This window comes from Zonotrichia albicollis, chromosome 7, assembly GCF_047830755.1.
Source record: "Zonotrichia albicollis isolate bZonAlb1 chromosome 7, bZonAlb1.hap1, whole genome shotgun sequence".
Lineage (NCBI taxonomy): Eukaryota > Metazoa > Chordata > Aves > Passeriformes > Passerellidae > Zonotrichia > Zonotrichia albicollis.
Genome location: NC_133825.1, coordinates 46,312,035 through 46,320,043, shown reverse-complemented (window position 1 = coordinate 46,320,043; position 8,009 = coordinate 46,312,035).

The following is an 8,009-nucleotide window of genomic DNA, read 5'->3' as shown; positions in this document are numbered from 1 at the left end:
GAGCTGGGAGAGGCTCTGGATGGATTCCACACCCTCAGAGGAAAGGGACTTTCAGTTTTGTACAACCTTGTCTCTAAAAAACAAATTGATTTTGGTTTCATCAGTAGTTATTCCCTCAATTTCATTTTTATCAGCAAGAAGAGGCAGCACTCCTCAGGCCTGTTGGGTGGAATCAGTTTGGAGAACGTCAGGCAGCTGTGGAGGAAATTAATGAGCCAAAACAGTGACTCTGGTCCCCCTGATCAGTCAGTGCTCCATTGCTGTTTGAGATTTTGCTCCATCCCAGGAACAAATCAAATGCAATTTAAGGACACTTAAATATTAACAGAAGGGGCTGCAGATGAAATTGTAGTGGCTTTGAATCCTCATTTTCAGCATCCCTGTCAATCACTGCCATTGCTGTCATTACTTTGGATGCTCAAAACCAAATTTTTCAAATCAGAAAGATGAATAAATTGTACACAAACACAGGTGTGTATTCCTGTCTGTAAGAAAAGTTTGGTTGCTGCATGCCAAGAGGTTTCTGTGCTCAGAGAATTCAAGAGAAACTAAAAAGTTTAAATATTTCTGCATTGCTTCAGTTTAAATTGCCAACCAAGAGGACTTTTATATTATTTATATAATATATATATGTATTATATATTTATACTTTTATATTTTTTATTTATAATATTTGCAGCAAGATAATAGAGATCGTTTTTTGCTGTTCTCTCACTCTGGAGATGCTGTTGGGGAAGGGAAGGGAAGGGAAGGGAAGGGAAGGGAAGGGAAGGGAAGGGAAGGGAAGGGAAGGGAAGGGAAGGGAAGGGAAGGGAAGGGAAGGGAAAAGGGAAGGGAAGGGAAAAGGGAAGGGAAAAGGGAAAGGGAAAGGGAAAAGGGAAAGGGAAAGGGAAAGGGAAAGGGAAAGGGAAAGGGAAAGGGAAAGGGAAAGGGAAAGGGAAAGGGAAAGGGACAGGGGAGGGGAGGGGAGGGGAGGGGAGGGGAGGGGAGGGGAGGGGAGGGGAGGAGAGGAGAGGAGAGGAGAGGAGAGGAGAGGAGAGGAGAGGAGAGGAGAGGAGAGGAGAGGAGAGGAGAGGAGAGGAGAGGAGAGGAGAGGAGAGGAGAGGAGAGGAGAGGAGAGGAGAGGAGAGGAAAGGCCACAGAGGGTCAGGAGTGGGATGGTGACCAGTTTGCAGCCTCCTGGCTGTATTTCAGTTGGAGGGGCTGCGACAACTCAAAAGTCAGATAAATGTTGATGATGCTCACTCTGATTTATGTGGTTATGATGAAAAGCACCTCCCCACTCCTGTGCCAGATCCTTCCTCCATGGCCCTGCTGTTCCTCAGCCCAGCAAGGAGTTCTGCAGATGCTCCCGTGATAAGCTATGCAAAAATAGGCTCAGTCTCAAACTAATTCAGGCATTAAGATAAGCTGAGAGTCTAAAGCTTTATCTGAATCTGCTCACTGGATTCAGAGTGCACAGGAGCAGTTTCCACTGATACCTGCACACTGCAGATCAGCTCATCCCCTGCCCTGTGCTTGACATAATTACCTTAAATCAAATTACTGACAAGAGGCAGATTCTTCTTCTAGTGCTACCACTTATTATCAATTTTAAGTTGTAATTACTTGGTTTTTGGTTGTTTGTGACGGTGTTCACAGGAGTCTCAGCTTGAGGGAAGAGATGAGGATCTGACTCCATGTTTCAGAAGGCTGATTTATTATTTTATGATATATATGATATTAAACCTATACTAAAAGAATAGAAGAAAAGGTTTCATCTCAGAAGGCTGGCTAAGCTAGGAATAGAAAGGAAAGAATGATAATAAAGGCAGCTGTCCCAGACTCTCTGTCCGAGCCAGCTGACTGTGATTGGCCATTAATTAGAAACAACCACATGAGACCAATCCCAGATGCACCTGTTGCATTCCACAGCAACAGATAACCAATGTTTACATTTTGTTCCTGAGGCCTCTCAGCTTCTCAGGAAGCTGAGGAAAGGATTTTTAATGAAAAGATGTCTGCGACAGTTGGGGTTTTTTTTTGTTTGTTTTGGTTTGTTTTTTTTTTTAATTCAGAAGGTCCCCGGCTTTCAGAAACAAGATATTTCATGCCCACAATTCAGGAAATGATGTGCTGAGAGGAGCAGACACAGGGGCAGGGGTTTCTCTTCCTGCCTTGATGCAGTTCTGTCACTGCTCTCGTTCCTGGGATAGCTTAAACCCCACAGAGCAGAGCTGGACTCTGTCATGGTGTATTTGGAATTATCTGCTCTCTGTGTGCAGGGAACAGCTTGGGTGCAGGACTCAGGCATTGCTGAGGAGCTGCTCCAGCCCAGGGCATTTCAGGGATGCTGAGCAGCACAGAACGGCCTGCACAGCCCCTGCTGCCTGCCAGCCCCAGCACGGTGCAGGGAAAGTGAAATCTGCTTTATGCTGCATCAGTGTCCCTCTGTGCAGCTCTGGGGGTGTCTGTGCTGTCCCTGGCCACCAGTGAGGTGATCTGACCTTCCCAGGGTTACCCTGCCTTGTGCAGGCTGCAGGCCTTGGAGGCAGTGACAAAGCTGAGAATTGCCCAGCACTGCTGACCAAGGTGGTCACCCCCAGACCTGTGCCTGCTTTGGTTCCTCTGAGAGAGGCAATTCCAGTTCAAGTGGGTGGGTTTGAACTGTATTTTGCAGTAAAAAAAAAGCCACAAAACAAACAGGTCCTTCTGAGAGCTCTCTGAGTTCACCAGAGCCAGGGTGGCTGAAAGCTGAATTCATTTTGTCCTGTCTGGAAGACCTGACCGTGTTCTGTGAGAGCTGCAGGTCCTGAATCCCTCCCTTCTTCCTGGGGGGCTCACCTGGAGAGGAGAAGCTCCAGGGAGAGCTCAGAGCCCCTTCCAGAACCTGAAGGGGCTCCAGGAGAGCTGGAGAGGGACTGGGGACAGGGATGGAGGGACAGGACACAGGGAATGGCTCCCACTGCCAGAGGGCAGGGATGGATGGGATACTGGGAATTGGGAATTGTTCCCTGTGAGGGTGGGCAGGCCCTGGCACAGGGTGCCCAGAGCAGCTGGGGCTGCCCCTGCATCCCTGGCAGTGCCCAAGGCCAGGCTGGATGGGGCTGGGAGCCGCCTGGGATGGTGGAAGGTGAAATCACCAGCAAAGAAATGAAGGTGATTTTCCTGCAGAAGCAATAAAGAACAGGAGCACTGACACCCAACAAAAACACCTCAAACGAGCTTTGATTTGGCTCTGCAGCCTCTTCAGGCTTTTCATGCACAACCAGGGGAGTCTAATCTGATTTAAAATGCATCCAAAAATTCCCAGCAGCAGCAGCAGGGGAGTGGGACAGAGCTGACATCCAGACAGGCAGCTCTGAGAGGGGACCTGGAGCTGGGACAGGCTGGGACACCTGACGGTCAGTGTCTGTCTGTCTGTGTGTCTGTCTGTCTGCAGGCACCTCACCCCAGCCAGGGCACCTTCCAGGGCCAGCAGCATCACTGAACATTGTCCCACTTGCAGCCACTGGCCCCATCCCAGCTCCTCTGCCTGACTGGGGCTTGTGGTCACCTTGATCTCAGGTAATGGAAACAACAGGAATGAAAATGCTTCTGTAGGAGCTGGGCAAATCTAGAGCAAAAGTGGTTGAGACAAGAAAAATAAATATAAAAAGAGAGCTATTTTAAGGCAGTGAGTGACTGTATTTCTTGGGACCAGTGCAGCCCACAGCCCATCTGTCTCCTGTTGGAGAGCTGCTCTGTGAGACTGGGCACACACACTGAGCACACCATGGCTCAGAAATCAGCCCCAGGACAGGCAGCAGTGTTTATCTGCTGGCTCAGGATGCCCATCCGTGGGCAGTAATCCCCTCTTCATCCTCCTGAGGAAGCAGCTGAAGGAGGGGTCAGCAGGATTTGCCCCGAATAGCCAGGGCTCACAGAGCAGCCCGGAGCCAAGGCCTGGATAAGCATAAAAAGCTTTGGATAAGCCACATTAAAGCAAAGGTCAGATGAGATCACTCCACTCCTGATCATTCATGGGCAAAGTATTGTTCTCAGTTTCCACAAGGGAGCCTGAGTTTGAGGAGATGGGTTTTCCAGGGACTGCTTCTCTCTGATGGTAACCGGAGATGTCAAATCAATGCAGGGGTTTTCCCCCCTGCTTATCATCATCCTCAGAAGAGTCCCATCCAGGCCAGCTCTGGAAAACTTCCTGGCTGGCACAGCCCCACATTTATCCCTAATTTACCCCTATTTTATTATTTATTTATGAAATTACCAGCAACTGATGAAACTCTGCAAACCCCTCCTCATTTAAAGAGCACCAGACATCCACGGGCTGGCATTCAGGAGAAAAATCTCCTAAATCAGGGAAAAAATGGGTGGGAAGGTGCTTTAGGAGAAGCTCCTCCTGCCCTAAGCCTTGGGGTGAGTGAACCAAACCATCCCAGGGACAAACCTCTCCTTTTCAGCTGCTGCACAAAGCACAGCAGAGGAGCCTGGTGGATCTGTCCTGCTCACAGCCCTGATGCCAGGAATGCTGACAAACCTCTGCCAGTGCCCCCAGGCACAGCCCAGCTCGGATGATCTCCCCAGGAATGTTTTTTCCTGGCCCAGCTCACTGCCCCCACTCCTGGATTTGCTTCACCTCAGTTGCTGATTTGCTCTTTGCAGAGCCCCAATCACTGCAGCAGAATATTGAACAAAACCAGACGTGTTTATCCAACATGAGGAGTCAGAGCTGGCTGGGAGAATGTGGAAACAAGAGATGGAGACTGCCAAGTGCTCATGAGCACTGCTCATGGTACAGTGCAAACAGACAGCTCCAAAAAGTGAAAATTAACCCTTAAGGACCAAAGGAGAGGAGGGCAGAGCTTGTTCCTTGCTGCTCCTCACACACCTGTGGTGGTGCTCACAGGGGTCCCGGGATGAGGGAAGAGATGAGGATCTGACTCCATGTTTCAGAAGGCTGATTTATTATTTTATTATATATATTGCATTAAAACTATACTAAAAGAATAGAAGAAAGGATTTCATCAGAAGGCTGGCTAAGGATAGAATAGGAAAGAATGAATAACAAAGGCTTGTGGCTTGGACAGAGTCTGAGCCAGCTGACTGTGATTGGCCATTAATCAGAAACAACCACATGAGACCAATCCCAGATGCACCTGTTGCATTCCACAGCAGCAGATAATCAATGTTTACATTTTGTTCCTGAGGCCTCTCAGCTTCTCAGGAGGAAAAATCCTAAGGAAAGGATTTTTCATAAAATATCATGGCTACACACACCCAGCTCTGAGGGATGCAGTGCAACAGAAGTGAGGCTCCAAACAGCACTGGACACTGCAGGGTGCTCATTTCCCTTCTGTGGCTGCAGATTTCTCCAAAAGTGTGTCCTGACCATTGGGACTTCAAATGCTCACATAAAGCAAAATTAGAGCACAACTTACCTTGCTGATTAAGGCTGAGTGTAATGAGCAGAGTGTGAGGAGGAAATTCAGAGGTTATCCTCCTATTGGAAATGTCATTCCAGTGACACATAAGGATGAGAATTTGAATTTAATAACTGCACACTTGTGGAGATTTTGCTTGCATTGGAAAGCACTCAAAACATTGTAAAAGCGTTAAAGAAAAGTTGCTAAAAGGAGATCAACATCCTCAGGATCTCAAGGATATGTTGCAAAAGCTCTCTTTAGGTTGGGAGAGCACAGGAGCAAACCCACAAATCAAAAGTTTCTTTAGGGAAAATCAGGTTCTGACCTGGCTGAAGAGAGAGTAGCCAGTCCCTCTGAGCTCCAGATCTACTGACACTGATTTTTATTCACTGAAAATCAGAAACAGACTGACATTAAGACATGACACTGAGTGTCTACAGTGAAGGCAGCAGCAATCAGTGATTTGGACACCAGTCTTATTTTTTTGGCTGTGTCTCTGCCAGTGTTCCAATACCTTCCTCCTGTGAGTGTTTAAAGGAAAAAATTAAAACTATTTTGGTGAGGATGAAAGGCAGGAAGTCCTGAGAGAAGGCAAATTGCTTCAAGAGAGAAATTCCTCTTCACCTGTCAAGCATTACCTCACACTTGCAAGTCTTTTGGGCTTGCAGCTAAAAGGGTTTTAGGAGGGCCTGTGGAGCTAAGTCAGGCTGCTGTACAAGTTGTAAGGAATTTAAGGAAAAGTGCATTCCTTAAGGGATTACTAGTGCTAAACATGGAAGAAAGGAGGGTTGGGTGGCTGAAAAGGAGGGCAGGGTTAGGTGGGAATTTGGGAAGGAATTCCTCCCTGGGAGAGGCTGTGGCTGCCCCTGGATCCCTGCAGTGCCCCAGGCCAGGCTGGACATTGGGCTTGGAGCACCTGGGACAGTGGGAGGTGTCCCTGCCATGGCTGGGGTGGCACTGGGGGGGATTTCAGGTCCCTTCCAGCCCAAACCCTTCTGGGACTCTGCGCTAAAATGCTCAGCCCCATCCTCCCACCCTCATCCCTCTGCTTTAGTTTTGTTCCAGAAAAGTGCATCATCATCACCTGTCTCCCTTGGAAACCCATCCCTATGGCAACGTGCAGGAATGTCTCCATGCAGGCATGGCACAGCTTTGACAGCCCCTTCTCTGTCACACTTGTCATGGCACCGTCCCGAGGCTGATGATGGCAGCTCGCCTCTCTCAAGACACCACTTGGAAGATTTTCCACTGAGAACTTGTTTTCTGCAGTCTTTCACTCCCCTGGCTCTTGAACTCTCAGTCTGTGTATCACAACTGTGATTTTATCTGAAAAGTGTTGCAAAAAACCCATGTACTTGCCTTTATCAGCAAAAAGCCCTAACCCCAAATGAGATGTTTTTGACAAGACCTACTTTCCATGGAGCCCCTCTGCCAAGCATGAGCTGCTTCTGTGCTTTTTCCAAACTCAATCCCACACTGGCTTTTCACTTGTGATTTTTTTTTCTCAGATGCTAAGAAAGTTCACCTGCACCTACACCACCAACACCGTGAATTTCTTGCTACACTTTTTATGGGATTAACATTGTTATCATTTTCCCCACTCTGTTGTGAGTAAATATGCCACCTCTGAGTGAATCACAAATTTTCCAATTAAAAACACCCCGTGCACTGCTGGCTGTGGGTGATAAGAGGGAGTGTGTGTGTATCCAGGATTGCACTCAGGAATTCTGATTTCAGAGGCATGAAATCCTCCCCAAGGCCATGTTACCAACCACAGTAACACATCAGTGTCCTCAACATCTGCACGTCCAGAAAGGTTGAGACCCTTAAATTTGATGCTCACAATGAAATCTGCCACAGCTGGGCTTTCTTTGCACACAAAGACATGGTAACACAGGCTGCAAGGATGGTTCTTGTTTAATCCCTACTGCACAGAAATGCATGACTGAAATTTCACATGAGGAAAAAAAGGTTAAAAAATAAACTGTGGTTTGTGACAGCAAGATGTACTTGAAACTTCCATCAAATTGCACAGCCAGTATTGAGCTGATCTAGATTTTCAAGGCCACAAGAATTGCTTATTCCTCACCAAGAACAAGGGACAACTTGGTACCTTGTGCTCACTGTGGAAAAGCCAGGTGTGGAGGAACACTGACACAAATTAAATGGCAAATTCTCTCTGCTCAGCTGTGCCCTCCTGAGAAGTCCCAGAGGCTCTGGCTGCCCTTGACAAGACCAGGAAAATAAAGGAATGCTGTTTGTAGAGCCAAAAACAAGAGGATAGAAAGGAATAATGGAAATTATGATTTAGGGTTGTAGTTTTAACTGATATTTTCTCTCACTTAGAAATTATTAATCTTTTTGGAAGTGAGAGAGCAGAGTGACACTCAAACCCAGCACTTACCCAATTGATAAATCCACATAAATCCAGCTGAAACAAGAGATGAAAAAGAAGTCCTGTCACTCTGAGTTGCAGCAGAAAGCATTTCAGCATCAGCCTCTCTGCTGCTGATATTAAGGAAGGGAGAAGGAGCCTGTGGCTGCAGCAGGAATTCACCTCAGAACTTTCTCTTGCACCTGTGACTGGGACTAGCTCTGCACAGACATGGC